This window comes from Macaca thibetana, chromosome 7, assembly GCF_024542745.1.
Source record: "Macaca thibetana thibetana isolate TM-01 chromosome 7, ASM2454274v1, whole genome shotgun sequence".
NCBI classification, from domain to species: domain Eukaryota; kingdom Metazoa; phylum Chordata; class Mammalia; order Primates; family Cercopithecidae; genus Macaca; species Macaca thibetana.
In genome coordinates, this window is record NC_065584.1 from 66,103,689 (window position 1) to 66,124,017 (window position 20,329).

At 34.7% G+C, this 20,329-nt stretch overlaps 1 long non-coding RNA gene across 1 annotated transcript in view; it reads left to right on the forward strand.

Annotated features, from left to right (window-relative positions):
• LOC126959623 (uncharacterized) overlaps nucleotides 1–17,484 on the forward strand; it is a 38,576-nt gene extending 21,092 nt beyond the window's left edge. The window contains exon 3 of the long non-coding RNA XR_007727585.1: nucleotides 16,861–17,484. This is a non-coding gene — a long non-coding RNA (uncharacterized LOC126959623). The remainder of the gene's footprint in view (nucleotides 1–16,860) is intronic.
• The last annotated feature ends 2,845 nt before the right edge of the window (nucleotides 17,485–20,329 follow it).

Genomic DNA, 20,329 nt, shown 5'->3' on the forward strand with positions numbered 1-20,329 from the left:
CTGGCTGGGCGCGGTGGCTCAAGCCTGTAATCCCAGCACTTTGGGAGGCCGAGACGGGCGGATCACAAGGTCAAGAAATCGAGACCATCCTGGCGAACACGGTGAAACCCCGTCTCTACTAAAAAGTACAAAAAAAAAAAAAAAAAAAAAAAAAAAAAAACTAGCCGGGCGAGGTGGCGGGCGCCTGTAGTCCCAGCTACTCGGGAAGGCTGAGGCAGGAGAATGGCCTGAACCCGGGAGGCGGAGCTTGCAGTGAGCAGAGATCCGGCCACTGCACTCCAGCCTACGCGACAGAGAGCGACTCCGTCTCAAAAACAAAACAAAACAAAACAAAACAAAAAAATTATTTCTTACAAATCTTATGCTATTCTGTAAGGCATAGGTCTAATATGTATTTAATGTAGCTTTCGTACCAACTGCAAAAACTTTAAAGCATATCCGAATGTGTGAGTTTTGTAAGACTTGAATGGTATAAATGAAAGTAATGGAAATTTTATTATATTCTATTATCGATTGTATGATTAGAGTTGTTGAGTGGTAAATCAGTGTCTTGTGTGTGTGAAAGACAGAGAACTGATGACAATTGTAAAAGCCGAAGATCCTCAAGACGGAATAGTGGTTAGGATAATAGGCTTTGAAATTAGAACCGATATTTTACTTCCAGTGTTTGCCACATCTCAGTGTTATGACATTGGGAAAGTAGTTTAATTTCTCTGAATTACTGCATCTGTAGTATGCAGATTGCAATACATATATACACACATATATATACACACACATATATTTCAAGAATAAGCATAGATGTTAAAGTTAGCAATTATTGAGGGCATGAGTGTATGTATGTTATATTTTTAAATCCTTAAAATGAATTATGTAAATTCCTTAACTTTTTAAAAAATTTAATCCAAAGTGCTTTCATTTGACAAGGGCTTTCCCCCTTCACTATCTTATAGGTAATGGGATTGATAATGAATAGGTAACTGTGTGGCATGGCTCTCGATATAATTTTCTTAGAGGCAGAATTGCAATGAGGATATATCATTTCTGGAATCAGATTATTAGATAAGACCGCTTAACAGTTGAAAAATATCCAGCATGTGCATTATTAACTCCTCAACTTGAAAAGCCTAAAATGAGACTTCAGAGAGTAAGATAAGAAAATATAGAGAAGAAAATATCTCTCAAAAGGAAGAAGTAAATTAAGCAAGTTTTTTTCCCATAACCTACTAAACCTACCTTGAAAATAGAAAGGAAAAAAACACACACGTACATGCAGAGAGAGAGAGAGAGAGAGAGAGAGAGATTTGAAGGGAAGAGCAATTATCCCAAAGCCACCAGAAAAAAAAAAAAAAAAAAAAAAAAAAAGCACTTTGTTTGTTTGTTTTGAAAGCAATCAAATCAGGTTCTGAAATCGCTTTTTCATTTTTCTCCTTAGTGAAAACAAACATCACATAAATCCCCATGTGAAGGGAATGCTGAGAGAATAACTTCTCCAAACAAATTTGCATGTGCCCACAAACCAAAAGCATTTCAATGGGACATTTTATTTGAAATTTTTAAATTTTAATTTAATTTTTTCAACATCTGCTTATTAATATGCTTTTAAGACTTTGCGGTTAAAAATTTCTTTAAAATGTTTTTATATGATAAAACTCAATTATTATTCTCAGCAAACTATCGCAAGAACAGAAAACCAAACACCGCATGTTCTCACTCATAGGTGGGAACTGAACAATGAGATCACTTGGGCTCGGGAAGGGGAACATCACACACTGGGGCCTATCATGGGGAGAGGGGAGGGGGAAGGGATGGCATTGGGAGTTATACCTGATGTAAATGACGAGTTGATGGGTGCTGACGAGTTGATGGGTGCAGCACACCAACATGGCATAAGTATACATATGTAACAAACCTGCGCGTTATGCACATGTACCCTAGAACTTAAAGTATAATAACAATAAAAAAAAAGAACCCCCCCCCAAAAAAAAACTCAATTATTTAAGGAAATGACAAGTAATGTCATGTATACTACTGGTAGCTCTTTAAATCACAAAAATATGCAAACATAGATGCAATTTAATTTTAACTTTCACAGCTTGATTATGAAATCATAAGCAATTATTTTAAAATATTTTACATGTTAACATACATGAGCACATGCCATGAATCCAATATACATCTTTAGTTACATGTAACATAAAATACCAGTTTCCATGTGTATAAGTACAGAATTCACTTTATGCAGAAAACATGTCTAAAAATTTTCCACCTGATACTTCAAATACCAACCTGAGGCCAAAAATGTTAAATTAAGATAAATAAGCCTGTACAAGTACGCATGAACATTTTTAAAAAAAGACTAAAAAGTTTTATTAGTCCATTTTCACACTGCTATAAAGAAATACCGGAGACTGGGTAATTTATCAAGATAAGAGGTTTAATTGAACTAAAGTTCCGCGCTGCTGGAAACTTACAATCATGGCAGAAGGGGAAGCAGGCCATCTTACATGGCGGAGACAAGAGAGAGTGTGAAGAAGGAACTGTCAAACACTTACTATCATGAGAACAGCGTGGTGGGAACCGCCCTCGTAATCCAGTCACTCCCCACCTTGTCCCTCCCTCAACACATGACATTTACAATTTGAGATGAGATTTTGGGTGGGGACACAGAGCCAAACCATATCGAAAGGTAAACACCAACATAGTAAAGTGATTATTTCAGTGTTGTTATTATGGTTGATTTTTAAATCAATTATTGCTGATCTAATTGTTAAAACTGCTCATGTTTATATTTTGTATCTTAATGCTTTAGGTGTTTCTCGTACTACATGATTTTGTGTCAGTTTCTTTGTGATTATCCTGGTAGTTACAATTTACATATTAGTTGAAAATCTAGATCAGATTACTACTGAATTAATTTGGATGACATATTTTAAAAGTTGTTACAATACAGCTCTATTTCTCCTCCTTTGTATAATTATTCTCATGTAAATTACATGTCTATGCATTATGAGCCCATCAACAATATTTTTAAAATATTGCTTTACACAATCGTGCTTTAAATCAGACAGTAAAATAAAACAATTGCTAATAAAAACTACTTTTATACTGTCTATTTACCTATATAGTTAGATTTACCAGTGTAATTTCTTTTTATTTTTATTTTTTTGGATTCAAGTTAATATTTAGTTTTCTCAAGCATAAAAACTTCCTCCTGGGGCTCATCTGCTAGTGACACATTCTCTTTTTATTTTGGAATGTCTTAATTTGTCCTTGATTTTTGAAGAATAGTTTTGCAGAAGATAGAATGTTTGGGCTGACAATCTCTTCTTTCAGCATTTTGAATATGTACTTCCACTAACTTCTGGTCTCTGTGGTTTCTGATGTCAATATTACTGAGTATATATGTGAATAATTTTTTAAGCTACTTTCAAGGGTCTCTCTTTGTACTCGCCTTTCAAAGCTTTGATTATGATATATTTACATGTGGATATCCAAATGTATGCAGTTCGGAGTTCTTTAATCTTTTTAGATGTACAGATTAATTAAATTTCAGGAGATTTTAGCTGTTATGTATTCAAATATTTATTCATTCTCCTTTCCTTTAACATCTCCCATTATATATTAATGTAATTTATGTTGTCGAACAGATATCTAAAGCTCTGTTTATCTTTCTGCATACCATTTTTTCATTTCCTTAAAATGGATAATCTCAATTAAGCTATTTTTGAAATTGTGAATTCTTTCTTCTGCTTGCTAAAATATGCCATTGATCCTCTCTAATGAATTTTTAAATCCCAGGTATTGTACTTTCAACTGCAGAATTTTTATTTAGTCATTTTTTAAATTTTTATCTCTTTATTTCTATCTTCTATTTGGTAAGAAATTTATCTCATATTTTCCTTTTGTTCTTTAAATGCAGTTCCCTTTGGTTCCATGAATATATTTTAAATGATTAATTTAAAGTATTCGCTAAGGTCAACATCTAGGCTTTCTTGGAAGTGGCATCTGTTGGCTGCTTTTATTCCTGTCTGTGGCTCATATTATCTTGTTCTTTTGCATATCTCATAGTTTTTTTTAGCTGGACATTTTAAATAATATGATGTTTCAACTCTGAAAATCAGATCACCTCCCTTCTTACCTTGGAGATTGTTATTGTTGCTGTTTGCTTCCTTAGTTACTTTTCTGGACAAATTCTGTAGATTATGAATTTTTTGTCACATTTATTAGCCAAGTCTCTGCTTGCTTCAGTGAGTGGTCAGCTAATGATTGAACAGGAGATTTCCTTCAATACCTTGAACTAATGTATTTGCCAGACATTGCTTAGGAGTGCTGTGCTTATATTGGAAACACATCTTCAATGCTGTGGAAGGCAGTTGACAACTCTGACTTAGTGTACACTTTTTGCTTGTGCAGACCCTCGAGGTCAACTAAGTGGCAGGGATAAGCACCTTTTCATGTCTTTCATTAGTATGTGCACGGCCTTGAACAAGTATGTGGCTTTTAGATTCCCAGGTGTATTAGTCCATTTTCACACTGCTGTAAAGAACTACCTGAGACTGGGTAATTTATAAAGAAAAGAAATGTAATTGACTCGCAGTTCCTTATGGCTGGGGAACATACAGTCAGGAAACATACAATCATGGTGGAAGGCAAAGGGGAAGCAGGGAGTATTTTGCATGGTGGCAGGAGATAGAGAAAGTGGTGGCCGGGAAATGCCACACTTTTAAACCATCCGATCTCATGAGAATTCACTCATGATCATGAGAAGAACATGGAGAAAATCTGTCCCCATGATCCAGTCACCTCCCACCAGGTCTGTCTCCTGACATGTGGGGATTACAGTTTGACATGAGATTTAGGTGGGAACACAGAGCCAAACCATAACACCAGGAATTTGGTGGAGCTTTGAAAGCCCCCTGTGGACATGTTATTCCACATTATTTTCCTTTACATTTTTTGATCAGCCTCTTATTATCTCCAATTGGTAATGCTACCCAAGCAGCTATGATGACAAACAAGTGCCACTAATTGTTCTTGACAAATATCTTGAGGATAGGGCTATTCATGCAGAGGAACCCCTCTGTTAGATCAAACGTAGACAAGCCCTGAGAATAAAGCTTTTCAGTGAGCTGCCAGATAAGTCAAATAAACTTCTACCAAGGTGTTTTTGGAGAAAGGTGTGGGAGAGATTTACTTTCTTTTAAAGAACAGGTCAGGACATAGACAATAAAATTTCAATTTTTCAATTTATTTGTGACTGCTGTTTCTTTCCACCATATGTTCTAAGAAGACTTGGATGTATTAATGTGCACATAGGAGATCTCACTTAAAGCAATATTTTTCAATCTAATAGATTTTGAAATTTAAATACTCACCTGTGGATTATTAAAAGCTATGCAGATATTCTGATGCTTCTCAAGATTACATAGGAATCTACAAGGGTGGTGAATTTGGGCATCTGTATCTATAAATTTCATGGACTTCTGTTATAACTATTCCCAGTAAATGATTCCTAATTAAAATGTCCACAAAATTGACACTCATATTCATTCAGGTTAGGAAATGATTTTTTTAATATACATCCAAAAGTAATTTGAGCTTGCATGTGAAAAGTCTACTCACTTTCTAATATGAATTTATGTAAGAAGAGATGCAAACAGAAACTCGTATAGAGTTTAAGGAAACAATTTGTAAGTGTGGATTTTCATAAAGAGCAAGTCTTTGGCATGTATAGAAAATGCAGCTATATCAGGTATATTTTAAGAGATGATGCATGAACTGACCCCGTTATAGTATCTTACATTCTCACATTACTCACTCCCTTAGTCTCAGCTGAGAGGATAATGACTTTTAAACTACAAAAACTTTAGTTTATGTTTCAGATTATATAATAATAGACCTGGATTGAACCCATATGAAGAAGGGGAGAAAAAGTAACAAAAACCGAAGCAAATGTGCTGTTGACAAGGGCACTCTGGATACCGCATTAGGAAACCCTGCTTTTGACAGCAGTGGGTTCCTGGAACTGGGAGATAAACTACTAATTAGGGGGCAGTTGACGTGCACTAACCATTAAGCTAAAGGAATTATTCTCGGATTGAAGTAGAAGAATTGATATAATGACTTAGCATTCTATAGGAACTTAAACAGTGATTGAATTGAGCAACCCCTGTGTTTACATTCATTTATTATATACATACATTGAAATTATACAAAAACATTCAGAATTTATCATTTGGCACCTGAAAGCAGAGGTGGCAAACTCATCCATAGAAAGAGGCAAGTTCTATAGCATTTTGGCAGTCTCATATTCTCAAGCAGTAACATTCTTTCTTTCTTTTTTACAAAGCTTATGCCTTCTCTAGGACTTATATTACCTGGAGTGTAATTTATTATAGGCACCAGTACATTTCCTTGTTGAAAAATGTGTAAAAGTATTCATATGGTCTAAGACAGTAATGCCCTTACTTGGCACTATTTTGTGGCAATATGAGAGGTTTCTACAAATCTCTTCCTATTTCCTTGGTTTTTCCTTTCATGGATTTTGTAGATTAATTTCATTTTTTCTTTTGGATGGTCAAAAACATGACAACTTTAGATCCTAATGACTAAAACGGGAGGCATTTTATTACAATTATCTTTAAAAATACTATGATACATGTGTACTCTTAACAACAATCTTTGGGTTTTTTTTGTTAGCAATCATAAATTTTCAGATATTTAATTTCTGCTACTTCAAAATCTTTCATATATTCAAACTTTCTGCTATCTGGAGCACAGACAGATAAGGATCACAGGTTGAATTCCTTTCAGTTGTAGCAGTAGAAACTAGAAACATTCATTTAGTAAACTAATATTTGTTAAGTATACAGTATATGGCAAAGATGTGGCACAATTGTGAAGCCCTATTGGAGAGCCTGAAAGGCATAGGAAGAATATCCAACAAGGTAGGAAAGTGCTTGTAGGCAAGATAGCATGAAATAGTTTTGGACTAAGACATATCTTAATTATTTCTCAGTATGTATTCACTTATTTAAAAAATAAAATAGAATATGCATGTGACTAAAGAAATAATATATTTGTTGATATATAGCAATGGAGAAGAGGTGATTTTTCTTTTAATCTGAGGCCAAATACCAATATTGTAATACAACACTTAAGTGACTCATCTTCACTTTATTTCCCTTGGAAAATACTACTACATGTCTTCACGTTATCAACCTACTTTCTAAGCACCAAATTTGTCTTAATAAAACTTAAGTTCTTACATAGCGATTATTTTATAGTTTATCATCTAGAATCAACAGACTAATAATAACATAGTTAAGATAACACTATTTAATAAATCCATTAGCAGTCATAAACATTCTGGTTTATAGGTATTAGAGGTTTCCTGAAAGTCATTTTTCCCCTAAATATGTTGTCATACTAGAAAGAATTACATAAATCTGGGTCTATTTTTTCTAAACAAAGGATAAATGCAGAGTATTGAGTGTGTATACACACACACACACACAATGTTAACTCAAGATTAACCTTTGTCCTTAAATGAGCCAAATTTTATATCAATTACATTAATTTCATTGTGATAAAGTAATATGACCATATTGTAATAAAGCAAAATAATAAAAAAGTAATTCCCACTTTCATTATACAATTCAGAATTATCCTCTAGTTCTGTCCAGAGCTTTAATTTTTGTTTATTTGTCTTTGTTTTTTTTTTTTTTTTTGAGACAGAGTCTCACTCTGTCTGTCGCCCAGGCTAGAGTGCAGTGGTGTGATCTTGGCTCACTGCAGCCTCCACCTCCTGGGTTCAAGCAATTCTCGCCTCAGCCTCCCAAGAAGCTGGGACTATAGGCGCACACCACCAAGCCCTGCTAATTTTTGTATTTTTAGTAAAGACAGGGTTTCAGCAGCTTTAATTAATTTTAATTGCTAAACACATCTATATTTAATGGCAAAGCCAAAATACATATTATAAATAAATTAGAAGAAAATTTGGAAATGTTCACATTTAGTCAGTTTGTTATAGGGTAACTTTTATATCAATAATTGTTTAAAGATTTTATTTCCATTCATGATGAAAAGACACAATGCCACCATTAGAAAATTATAAACCCTGTGTCCAAGTACTTTCAAGTGTCACGTTTTGTTTCTAAAATCAAGTCTGGATTCTGCATTGCCACTGGCAGGCAGCTTTAATGACAGTCATCTTCCAGGCAGCTGCAACTTCCACTTCAGTTTTAGTCACAGCAGCTCTCCTGATTAGCACCTGCAGGAGCTGCCACAAGGCTGAACCTAAATCTGCTCTCCAGAGTCACAGACATGCGTACTACACAGCCACTAGTTATCAAAATTCGTAAACGCAACGTGATAACCTTTCTGTTTGGCTTAATCATTTTGTATGCTCAGAATAGCCATAGATGTTCCCATAATACACATTGTCTAAGAACTTTGAGCATAAGGCTAGTAATTTGTTATTATGTGATTTTTGCCTGCTAATGATATGTGATGTACAAGAGCATGGAGAGCTAAAATAACAGCAGAAACCATAGCCACCTAAGGTTTCATTCTATTCTTTTGTATTTAATCGCAAACGTTTGCACTCTTGGTTTCCTGTAGGTTTTCTGTATAACTCAACAGGTGCAGGATCTGCATAGTTTTCTCCAATTCTTATGTAGAAAAGGCACAGCATGCAGGTGAGGTTTTATTTAGAATAAATTTTACCATCAGAAAGTCTAATTGAACAGTCCCTATGCTGGGATAAATTGTGTTGAACATGCAAGGTTTTATTATGATACAGTTGTAAGTTTGGGCTTTGTTTATTCATTCTGATTTAATGTACTATAAGGTTTTATATTCTGACTAGTTATTCTGGACTCAAGGGAAAATTTTAATTTCATGGATGTGCAAACATGAGTATGTGTGTGTGTGTGTCTGCACGTGCGAGCATGCTTTGGTACATTTATCCCATTAGATAGATGGGATCCTCAAGGGAGCTAAAATTGGAGACAAAAGCATACACAGAAATGGTAATCATACAAAGGACAACATAAGTTGAGCATTTTTAGAAGTTGAATGAAAAACAATATTAGGTTGTAGAGTGGATAGGGAAGAGTTTGAGAAGTGGGAGTTTCTGTTTTATTAACAGAAAATCAAGTTGGAAGGCATATATGAGCACAACAAGACCAAAGAAGCTATGGTAGGAATTTGCAAGTTGATATAGTTTGTCCGTGTCCCTACCCAAATCTCATGTTGAATTGTAGTTCTCCCAATCCCCATGTGTCCTGGGATGTACCCGGTGGGAGGTAACTGAATCATGGGGACAGTTGCTCCCATGCTGTTATTGTGATAGTGAGTGAGTTCTCATGAGATCTAGTGGTTTTATAAAGGGCTTTCCCCCTTTGCTTGGCACTTCTCCTTCCTGCCACCATGTGAAGAAGGACGTGTTTGCTTCCTCTTCTGCCATGATTGTGAGTTCCCTGAGGCCTTTCCAGCCCTGTGAGACTGTGAGTCAATTAAACTTTCCATTATAAATTACCCAGTCCTGGGAGGTTCTTTATAGCAGTGAGAATGAACTAATACACATGGTGTCTCCACATCCTAGTAAATAGTTCCATATGAGTCTAAAATAATTGGAGGTTTTAAGATAAGCTTTAGGTCCACTTCTCCCTGTTTCCCTGCATCCCCAAAACACTTATGTTTGGGTGAGAGAGGAGATACTTGAGTTAGGCTACACAGCACTGACAATTAACTTCAGAGAAAATCCTAGATGCTAGTTCTTTCCAGGGTCTGGAATGGGTAGAAGTAAAATAATAATATAAGTTGACATTTATTGAATAACGTATCTCTGTTGGGTACTCTTTTAAGAGAAAGCAGCCAAAAAAAATAAATTTTAATGTGGTTTATGGACATGAAAAATGAGGTGAAGCTGAGTACCAATTGAGGACAGAGAATAATAAAGATATGTTTAACATAGATACATGATTGATGAAGGGGACTAAGGGAAGACAGAAAAGGGAAAAGAGTATTGGAATAATTGGAGGAGGGAGTACAAGAAGGGTGTGGCTGCATGAGACCTCTCAGTAAAAGCATGGCTGAAGTCCACAGTGTGGGCACACACTCTTGTATGAGGTAGCACTCAGAGCTTGAGCAGGAGGAGCGGAGTCTGTGTGGATTCCCCTGATCTAGACAGCGATCACTGCCAGATTTATGGTCATTATATAACATGACCATTTAGTTCAATGCATGAATTAAATCATATATAATAGGGTAAGGAATGGAACTGACATTGAGAGACTTGGTGAAGTATTTCAGATTCCAATCCATGTAAACAGATGAACAGATCCCAGGTACAAAGTTGCCTGCCCTAAAATCTTATTTGAGCAGTTATTCTATCATAGCTGATTAATATGGATGCCCCAGTGATGCTGGGCTATTTGTGAGGAGCATAGACTCGAGACAGAACTAACAAAGAGGCACTCAGAATAAAGCTAAGAGAGGTGCCTTTTCTTTATATGTAAGTTACCACATACACAAACATGAACACCAGGACTAATATCCTTTATGGAGTAACTTCACCCCTTTCTTAAGTTTCACACTAGATATGTGCATAGAGAACAGTGAGGGGATCACTCTTGTAAAACAGTATTTAAGCAAAAAAGTAGGGATCAGGACTGGGATTCAGCAACATGATTTCCAGGAAGATGGATTAAACAAAATGGCACCATCTTAGTAAATGCTCATGTGCTCAGGATAAATGTACAGGTTTGTTATGTAGGTAAACTTGTGTCATAGGGGTTTGTTGTATGGATTATTTTGTCACCCAAGAACTAAGTCTAGAATCCAATAGTTATTTTTTTTTTCTAATTCTCTCCTTCCTTTCACCCTCCAACTTAAGTGTCTGTTGTTCACCAATTTATGTCCATGAGTTCTCATCATTCAGCTCCCACTTAAAAGTGAGAACATGCAATATTTGATTTTCTGTTCCTGCATTACTTTGCCAAAGATAATTGCCTGCAGCTCCATCCATGATCCCACAAGGAGATGATCTTATTCTTTTTCGTGGTTACGTAGTAATCCATAGTATATATGAACCATGTTTTCTTTATACAATCTGTCATTGATGGGCTAATTCTGTGAAGAATGTTATTGGTAGTTGGATAAAAAATAGTATTGAATCTATGCAACTCTTAATCCTTCTTCATTCCAGCAAACTCTCTGTTCATTTATTCATTGAGGCCTAGGGCTAATGACAGCTTCAGATTTACGCTCTAGTCCTTGTGATTTTCCCACACCCTTCCCATGCTTTGTAATTAGTTGTTTGCAAATAAGTTTTCCTCAAAAGATCCTAATGTGAGTGTGCCATCTGTTTGCTGCTAATATCATGAATAATACAATCTCTAAATTAAAAATAGCTTGTATAGTCACTGAATTTATTTGTGAAAAAAGATATATTCCAGAAATCATTTATTAACATATAAGAAATAGCACTCCAGAGACTCCTTAAATAATTCCTTGGTAGAATGAAGAATTATTTAAATAAATAAAATACAATATTTATGTTATTCAAATAAAATCTTGACTCACTTAAAACATTCCAAATAGTGTACACTCATTTCCAGTGAAATATATTTTATAAATATTATATAGTAATATCATTGTTTTTGGCTATTGCCTTTCTAAGTCATTTATGTTTTTCAAGTATCACCTGAATCAGGATTAGGAAAACAAATGACTACTGTAAAATGGTCAAGTTTATGTTTAAGATGCATTTACCTGCAAACAGGATCATATAGCAAAAGTTAAATCAATAAACAAAAATATGAAAATGAGGGGTAGCTTGATCAAAAGAATGTCTCAGTAACAAAGGATTATCACAAGGAATGAACTTCAGAGTCAAACAGACTGGCCTAGAACCCATGTTTGCTACTTAATACCTACGTGAACTCAGATGCAACACTTAACCTGTTCCATTGCTTATAAGAATGTAGATAATAGGACTATCATGCAACATTGTTTGAATGATTAATAAAAGTGAAATGACTGATGGTGCAATATATTACAAAGAGCATAGGCTTTAGAGTCAAAACATTCGTGTCAACACTGGCTTTTCCACTTACTAGCCATGTTCTTTTAGTCACATTAGTTATTTAACTTCTCTAAGCCTCATTTATCTATCTGTATAATCATATGGTAAAATAATACCTAATTTATAGACTCATTATGAGAATTAAAATGGACATAAATTGAAGAATCTATTTGAATTCAGGCATCAAGGTGCCAGAATACAGGAAGCCAGCATAGCAAGGACTTTCTTTTATGTTTCAAGAGTGCAGAATCTCATATTGGTTAAGCATGTGACCTCTGATGTCAACTGCCTATCATCAATTACTGTCTATGTGACATGTTCCTAAGCAAGTTACTTAATCTCAGTTTTCCTGCTTGAAAACTGGATGTAATGATAGTACAGAACTCTTAGAATTATCACGAAAAGTAAACGACACATTTCCAAAGCATTTTATAGAGTAGCTGGCAAATTGAGTTAGTGCTCAATCAGTGTAATGTATGTATAAATAATAAAGATGGTATTCAGAAAATTAAACAAATAAGGAGGAACACATAACTGTCTTGACTTTCAAGAATGTTATCATTTTGGTCTATCATCCTTTAAGTAAAAAGGAATAGAGAATTGTATACAATTATGTATAATTAACTGTGAATTTGGGGTCTGTAGAAATATATCTAGACATGATATTTAGAAAAACACAAAAAGGCCAAAAAAACACATCTTAGATCTAAAATTATGTAATTACACATACACACTCACACAAACTCCTACTGAATTTAGATTTATTTGGCTTTAGATTGCATAAAGAAGAAACAGAAAAATTTCAACTTCCCGCATGAGGAAAATTAATTTTACTTATTATTGAGTTTTCATTTGAAAACACTATGATTCTTCATAGCTCTTATGAGAGACATGGAATCTTGCTAAACCTGATGTCTCTGAGGCCACCTGGAGCCATCTCCCTCTGCATGATAGTGAGATGACGTTCATCTCAGAATAAAGATAATGCAATTCTTGAGCCTCCATTTCTGTGTACCATATAATTTTTAATTGAGAAGTTTTCACATTGTTATTAATTAGGAAACAAATCTAGCTCTAAGAATTCTAAAGTACAGAGACTCTTCACTTTGTTGATATTTGCATATAGACCAGGGGAAAAGTAAACAGAGAATATAGTTTTCTTCTAGAGTTTTCTCTCATTTACTGTTTATCTCTTCCTTTTATTGGTCCATGAATAGTTACTCCTCAGCAATCTGAGAACCTGCTCTTCATTAGGCATCTCTTACAACTTCAGTCAAATTTTGTGTGGCCTCTTTAATGTAGACTCCCTCTTCAGTGTAGGGTCCCACATCTTTGTGTTTCTTGAGTCATTTCCTAGCTTGTGTATCATGATTCATTATATGTTTTAAGTTACCTGTTTTATATTTGCCAAAAGATATGGCTTAGATCCTTGCTGACTAGATTTCTAGGGCATAATTCTGGCTTTAATTGCAATTTCATGATGTACATGGATATAGATATTTGCTCTATATTGTACACACAGACCTCCTTCAAGGACTGAAAAATCTTAAATCTCTAGGGGCAGTCTTGATTGTTGTAAGAGGGTGATGACCAGAGTTTGAATCAGTTGTATTATCAGAGGAAGAATGCTACAGCTTAAAGGAAAACATAAATAATTGAGGTTTTTTTTTTAATGGTTTTATTGTTTAGGATTTAGAAAGAGAATACTTGACTGGGTATGGTGGCTCATGCCTCTAATCCCAACATTTTGAGAGGCCAAGGTGGACTGATCACTTGAGGTCAGTAGTTCAAGACCAGCCTGGCCAACATGGTGAAACCCCGTCTGTACTAAAAATACAAAAATTAGCCGGGTGTGTTGGTGAGCCTGTAATCAATCCTAGCTACTTGGGAGGATGAGGTTGGAGGATCACTGGAACCCAGAAGGCAGAGTTTTCAGTGAGCTGAGATTGCACCACTGCATTCCAGCCTGGACAACAGAGCAAGACTCTCTCTAAAAAAAAAAAAAAAAAAAAAAAAAAAAAGAAAAAAAAGAATACTTGACCAAAATAGCACATAGCACATGTGTTTTATTAATTTATCAACTTTTAATCTGAGATTTAAAAATTTACCCTATAGCTAAAGTGGTCTCCTAAGAATCCTGGATAATACTATACATTGTCAGTTATGTATTTTAATTAATAATAATAATAATATATATTTTCCAGTTTTTCCTGGGGGAAAAAGCTTAAAAGCAATTGCAGAGACACTTATACAATTATACTAATGTAGGGGCCAGCCCACTCCTAAATATCCAACCAACTTGCCTATAAAGTTAAAAGGCTTGGCAAGCCTTATGATTAGTCTATGTTTGACACAGCTGTGGCCTTAAAAATAAAAATTAGAGCCGGGCGCGGTGGCTCACGCCTGTAATCCCAGCACTTTGGGAGGCCGAGGTGGGCGGATCACAAGGTCAGGAGATCGAGACCATCCTGGCTAACACTGTGAAACCCTGTCTCTACTAAAAATGCAAAAAATTAGCCGGGCGAGGCGGCGGGCGCCTGTAGTCCCAGCTACTCGGGAGGCTGAGGCAGGAGAATGGCGTGAACCCGGGAGGCGGAGCTTGCAGTGAGCCGAGATCGCGCCACTGCACTCCAGTCTGGGCGACTAAGCGAGACTCTGTCTCAAAAAAAAAATAAAAATAAAAAAAATAAAAAAAAAATAAAACAAAATAAATAAAAATTAGAAAATATCATATAGATTGTTTGTTTTTCATAAGTATTGTCTCCAACATTAAATATTAAGGCATTGGTATTTTCTAGACTAGAGAAAACCATAGATGAGTAGCATCAATAATTACATAATGTCTTAATATTTGTAGGCAATAGACTGTATCAATCTCTGATGTGCTTAGCTCTTAAATTTGCTGTATAGCAATTGGTAGCTGCTGATGCTATACATTCTACTAGTGCTTTTCTATGTGGAGCTCTCCAAAGACTTTTAAAGGGAAAATTCAATTATATCTCAGTCTAAGAAAATGCTAAAGGGCAAATAATCTTGACACAGATATCTTATCACAGGCAAGTGTATTTACCAGGAGGTTTATAACTATTAAATTATATCTTTGATGATGTCTAGCGTCCTACCTGTAAAACAACATACGAGACACTTTGAAGCTACTCAATTTTAATACTTAACACACCACAATGATACTTCTCCTGGGTACTCTCTAGGCTAGACTAATGCATGCTAGATGATGAGCTTGTTAAACAGAAAAATCTTTCTTTATATAGTTCAACAACACTCATATCAACAGCTGATCTTTACATACCACCTACTATGTTCTAGACACTATTCCAGGTGATTTGCATAAGGTAATCTACAATCTTCTAATGTTACCAAGGAATTTTTATTAATATTAGTATTAATCTATGTTTTACAGATGAGGAAACTAAAGCAAAATTTTGAAGGAACTGAATTCTCAGGAATTTGCTGAAGTCTCACAGCTGATTAAATATATGATCCCACTTCACACAGACTGACATCTGTGTTCTTAACCACTGTGAAATGCAATATATGCTTCTTAGTAGTTCACCAAACTTTGGTTGACCTAAAATATATCGTATTTCTTGTAATTAAATTGTATAGTTTCTGGATCCAGAACAATATTGGGAATTACCCCATGGAGAAACCTTCCTTTCTTTCTGATTATTCCACAGGAGGCGGAAGTATTCACATTTTTTTTCCCCTCTGGAAATTATAAATTTCTCTTTACATGCTTATGAAAATCTCATTCTTGACTGGTGGTTTGTAGAATCAGTTTGATATACATATATAATAAAGACCATTATATTAATACTATAATTTGCTTTCAAATGCCTCAGAATTCAACTGTGCTTACTTTTTAATGTGCCTGAAAAAAGTGTTTAAAATGCATTAGATAGCACATTTCTTTAAAGGAATTGTGTGATAAATTTATTTGCAAAACAAGAATGTCTGACATTATACTATGAACTCATTTGTGGGATGGATGGTCAAAATTACACTTCATTAAAATGAGATGATTATTTCTCTAATTGACTACAAAACATATATAAACACCAAGTCATATTTCTATTTGTTCAGTGGTGTAAAGTACATTCTTCCATTGAAATAGACACACAATAATGGGTTATGGTATTTCTTCTCTCCTCCATTAATGAAACTCAGCCAAACTTGAAGTCAGTAAGTGTTATAATCTCTATTAAATAAAATACATGTCTAACATATAGTGAAGAGCTGGAAGCACATTAATTCAGAACTTGGTGGTTGGATACTTTTTTTAATTGCTTAGGACTTTACACATATTGAGATAAATAAATGCATTATTCAGTGATTTTTGTTTAGTCTGGTTTAGTTTTCTCAACAAGGGCAACATTTAAAGATTCTAATTCATTTATGGTCTAGCAATAGTTATGAGATAAATAAATTTCATGTTTCTATTTACTGTTATTTAATGTGAAAATCTTGGAAATTTTGTATTTTCCTGTGAATTAATAAAATGTTTTAAAATGCTACTTCTAGCATAGTGTGTTATGAAATGTGTACAACCTTATAAAATAATAAAACAACATTTCAATAAATATCTATTTAGTGTCTGAAATATGACCAATGTTGCTTGTGCAATTTTACCTCCAATATTTTATTCTTACATTTATTGAAATTTTATAATGCTAATGATTCTACAGATCAGAATAGTGCTTTCAAGGCCTTGCTTATATTCAATAAATGTAACATTTATATTTTCACAGGTACCTTGACGTCCATATGCAGGTGCAGTTCTCTAGAATTCCACTTCGAAACACGTTACTACAAGACTGACTAGAAAAGATCCTTTAGCTTCTCACGCCTGTGCATCTGCCTTATCCCCAATGCTTCTATTCTTGTGTTGGTAACATTTTCAGACAGAACATCACGCTTTCTAAGAATATTGTCTACCTTGATTTTGGCAATCTTTCCTCTTCGGTATAGTATAGTATAGCATAGTATAGTACAGTACCAAAGAGGGAAGATTCTGGGATTGATCAGCCTGGATTCAAATTTAGAGAGTGGAATGATAATAGTAAAAAATGGAGACTAGCAAGGGGAATGGAGACTAGAGTGGAAGAGGATGGATGATAACAAATTACTGGGTACAATGTGTATTATTCAGGTGATGGATACCTTAAAGCCTTGACATGACTGCTCAGCAAGCTATACATATAACAAAATTAGGCTGTACCACATAATTTTTCACCAAAAAATTAATCTGCTTTACCACCAAGGATGCGTGTGATCCAGGGCAAACCCCTCAGTATCTCAATCTCTTGGATGCTCTATGGGAAAATGCTTTTTGGTCTGAGTGGCTGTCATATCTTCCAATATGAATTTCTGCATAAGCACATTTTTTTCCTTCATGAGTTTGATTAACGTCGTTCTTAACATGGAGCAAAAATTTTTGTTACATTAAAATCTTGGTTTCATGAAAAATTATGATTATACATTTTTTAGCATATTACCATTTACCAAACTAAATGCTGGTTTGAAGGTACCATGCACCAAAGTTTTCCATCTCTTTCCTTTTAATTATTCTCTAACATCAATTTATGTGGTCTAATTGTTGCACCTTTTTATGCAAAACTATGTTTATAATCACTGAGTCAGTTTTTTTCACTCATTTAAAATCTCTCATTCTTCTAGGTATACTCAAAAAAGATGTTATATACAAGAGTGTTTACTATGGTTTTATAAAAATAGCAAACACTTTAATATTTACCAGTATGAAGCTGGTTGAATGCAATATTATAAATATATTCAGTTAAATACTCCTTAACTTTTTAAAATAGTGTGCTAATAATACTAAGGGATATCCAGGATATTGTAAATAAAAAAAGCAGAACACTAATCATTACACAAGGAGTGTAAAAACCATTAGCAGGGATTAATTCTGAGACTAGGCTCAGGATACTTTTAGTTTTCACTTCATGCCCCTACACCTTTATATAAACAAGGTCAATTAAGTAGTTCTAATACAGAGCAGGTTTGTTATTTCAATTACATGTTCTTACAAATCATATTTTTGTTATTACAGACAGAGGGAAAATAAAAATGTAAAGAGTTGATTAAATTTACTGTTGCCAAAGATTATGGGCACTTCATTTCTTGTTAATGAGCAACAAAGCTTATCCCTTTTTAAACAGTAATTTGGCAATTTCTATGTCAATTTAAAATATGCCTAACACTTGAACCTAGAAAGTTAATACCTCAGAATCTTAGAAGAAAATCTTATAAGAATTGCACAAACATATGCATGGAGTTATGCATACATTTTTCAAAGGCACTTTGTTTTTTAAAGGCTAGAATTTTTCTTTATAAGTTATAAAAAAGAAAAATTTAAAATAGTCTAAAGGTCCAATGATAGTGCTCAGATTAAGTAAACTATAGCACATAATACAATAAATACAATATGAGAAAACAGCTATCAATATACCTGGTAGATTTGAACATAATACCCTGGAATACTGTCTGCAATACAGTATTATGTGAAAAAAAGCAAATGGAACCCAACTTAGTAGAAACAATTAACCAATAGGTATGTATTGAAAATGCTATGGAATTGTATTAAAATAAAGGCATGACTGATTCTGTGGCCTGAGACAACATGGATAAGTATGGTAACTTTTCACCAAAATATTATTGAATGTTTTCCAGTGAGTTCCTTTCATTGCTTTAAAATTAAAAGTGTTTTTGACATACAGCATTTTTTCTCCCTGTATCTGTATTTCTATCATCATCACGCTGTCCTATATCTAGTCACCCTGATCTGGGTTATAGGAGCAAATAATCCGGAGTTAAAGCACTCTAGGTTAACCTTATCTATATACCTTTCTGAGACTTGACATGTTTTGTTAAGTTGTTGGTCGGTTTTTGCTTGATCTCTTCCAGTGAAATCTCACTAGCACTGCTGGCAGCTCCCACTCATTGATAGGAGATCAGCAGAGTGGTTTAAAGACCAGCCTTTGTTTGCCATCAGACAGTTTGAATATCAGATCTGTATTTACCAGCTAAAGGACTTACTCTTTATGCTCCAATTTCTGCATTTAAAAAATATGGATAATGCCAGTTTATTAGTCAGCTCAGGCTGCCACAACAAAATGCCACTGAAGGGGTAGCTTAAACAACAGAAATTTATTTTCTCACAGTTCTGGAGGCCAAAAGTACCAGATCAAGATGCCATCAGAGTGGTTTCTGGTGAAACTAATTTGCCTGGCTTGCACACAGCCAACTTCTCTCATTGTGCCCTCTCATTTACTTCCACTGTAAGAATGCAGAAGGAGAGAGAGGTCTCTGTCATCTCTTCCTCTTCTTGTAAGGACACCAGTCCTACAGGCCCTTCCCTTATGCTCTCACTTAATCTTTATTATCTCTTTATTGGCTCTATCTTCAAATACAGTCACATTAGGAGTTAGGGCTTCAAAATTTGGATTTGGTGCAGAAACAATTCAGTCTATAGTAAATGATCTCTAATTAACAGGGCTCATGTTAGGTTTAAAGAAGGTAAGTGTAGGAGAGGCAAAACTTCACCTTTACCCTCTAGTGTCCTAGCTGGGCCCAAGAATCAAATTGACACAAGACAAATTAATAGAAGAAAAGTACGCACATTTCATATAAGTTTTACTTGACACGGGAACACTCATAAGGAAATGAAGACCCAAAGAAACTGCAAAACCTATGCACTTTTGTATTAGGTTGAAAAAAGAGAAGCTATGGTGGAAGAGTAACTGAATTGTATGAGGAGGCTAAATAATGATAAGAATTATTTTAAGGTTTGTACATAATAATCTTGACTCTGACTCCCCATTGAACAGTGTTTCTTTTCTCTTGGTACAGGGCGGACATCATTCACACAAGAGTGTTTTTTTCCCTGTTTTCAGGAAGAAAAGGGGAAATTAGCATGTTCTTCTTGCATCTGGTGTTTTTCAAGTGCTATTAGCTTGAATTAATCCTTATGTCAAAGTGGCATATTTTGGGGTGGCATATTCTGCCACTCTTCGTAAGCACATAATTCACTTGGCACAGTGTAAACACTCAATACATTAGAGATGACAGTGTCTTTACTACAGCTGTTGGTTATGATTATTCAGCTTAATAATGAATCAAAGTCAGGTTATTCCAGGCTGTTCACACAATATTTCCCTCTATTCTGCAAAATATACTGTTTTGCTCTGCTTAGGCTAGTTC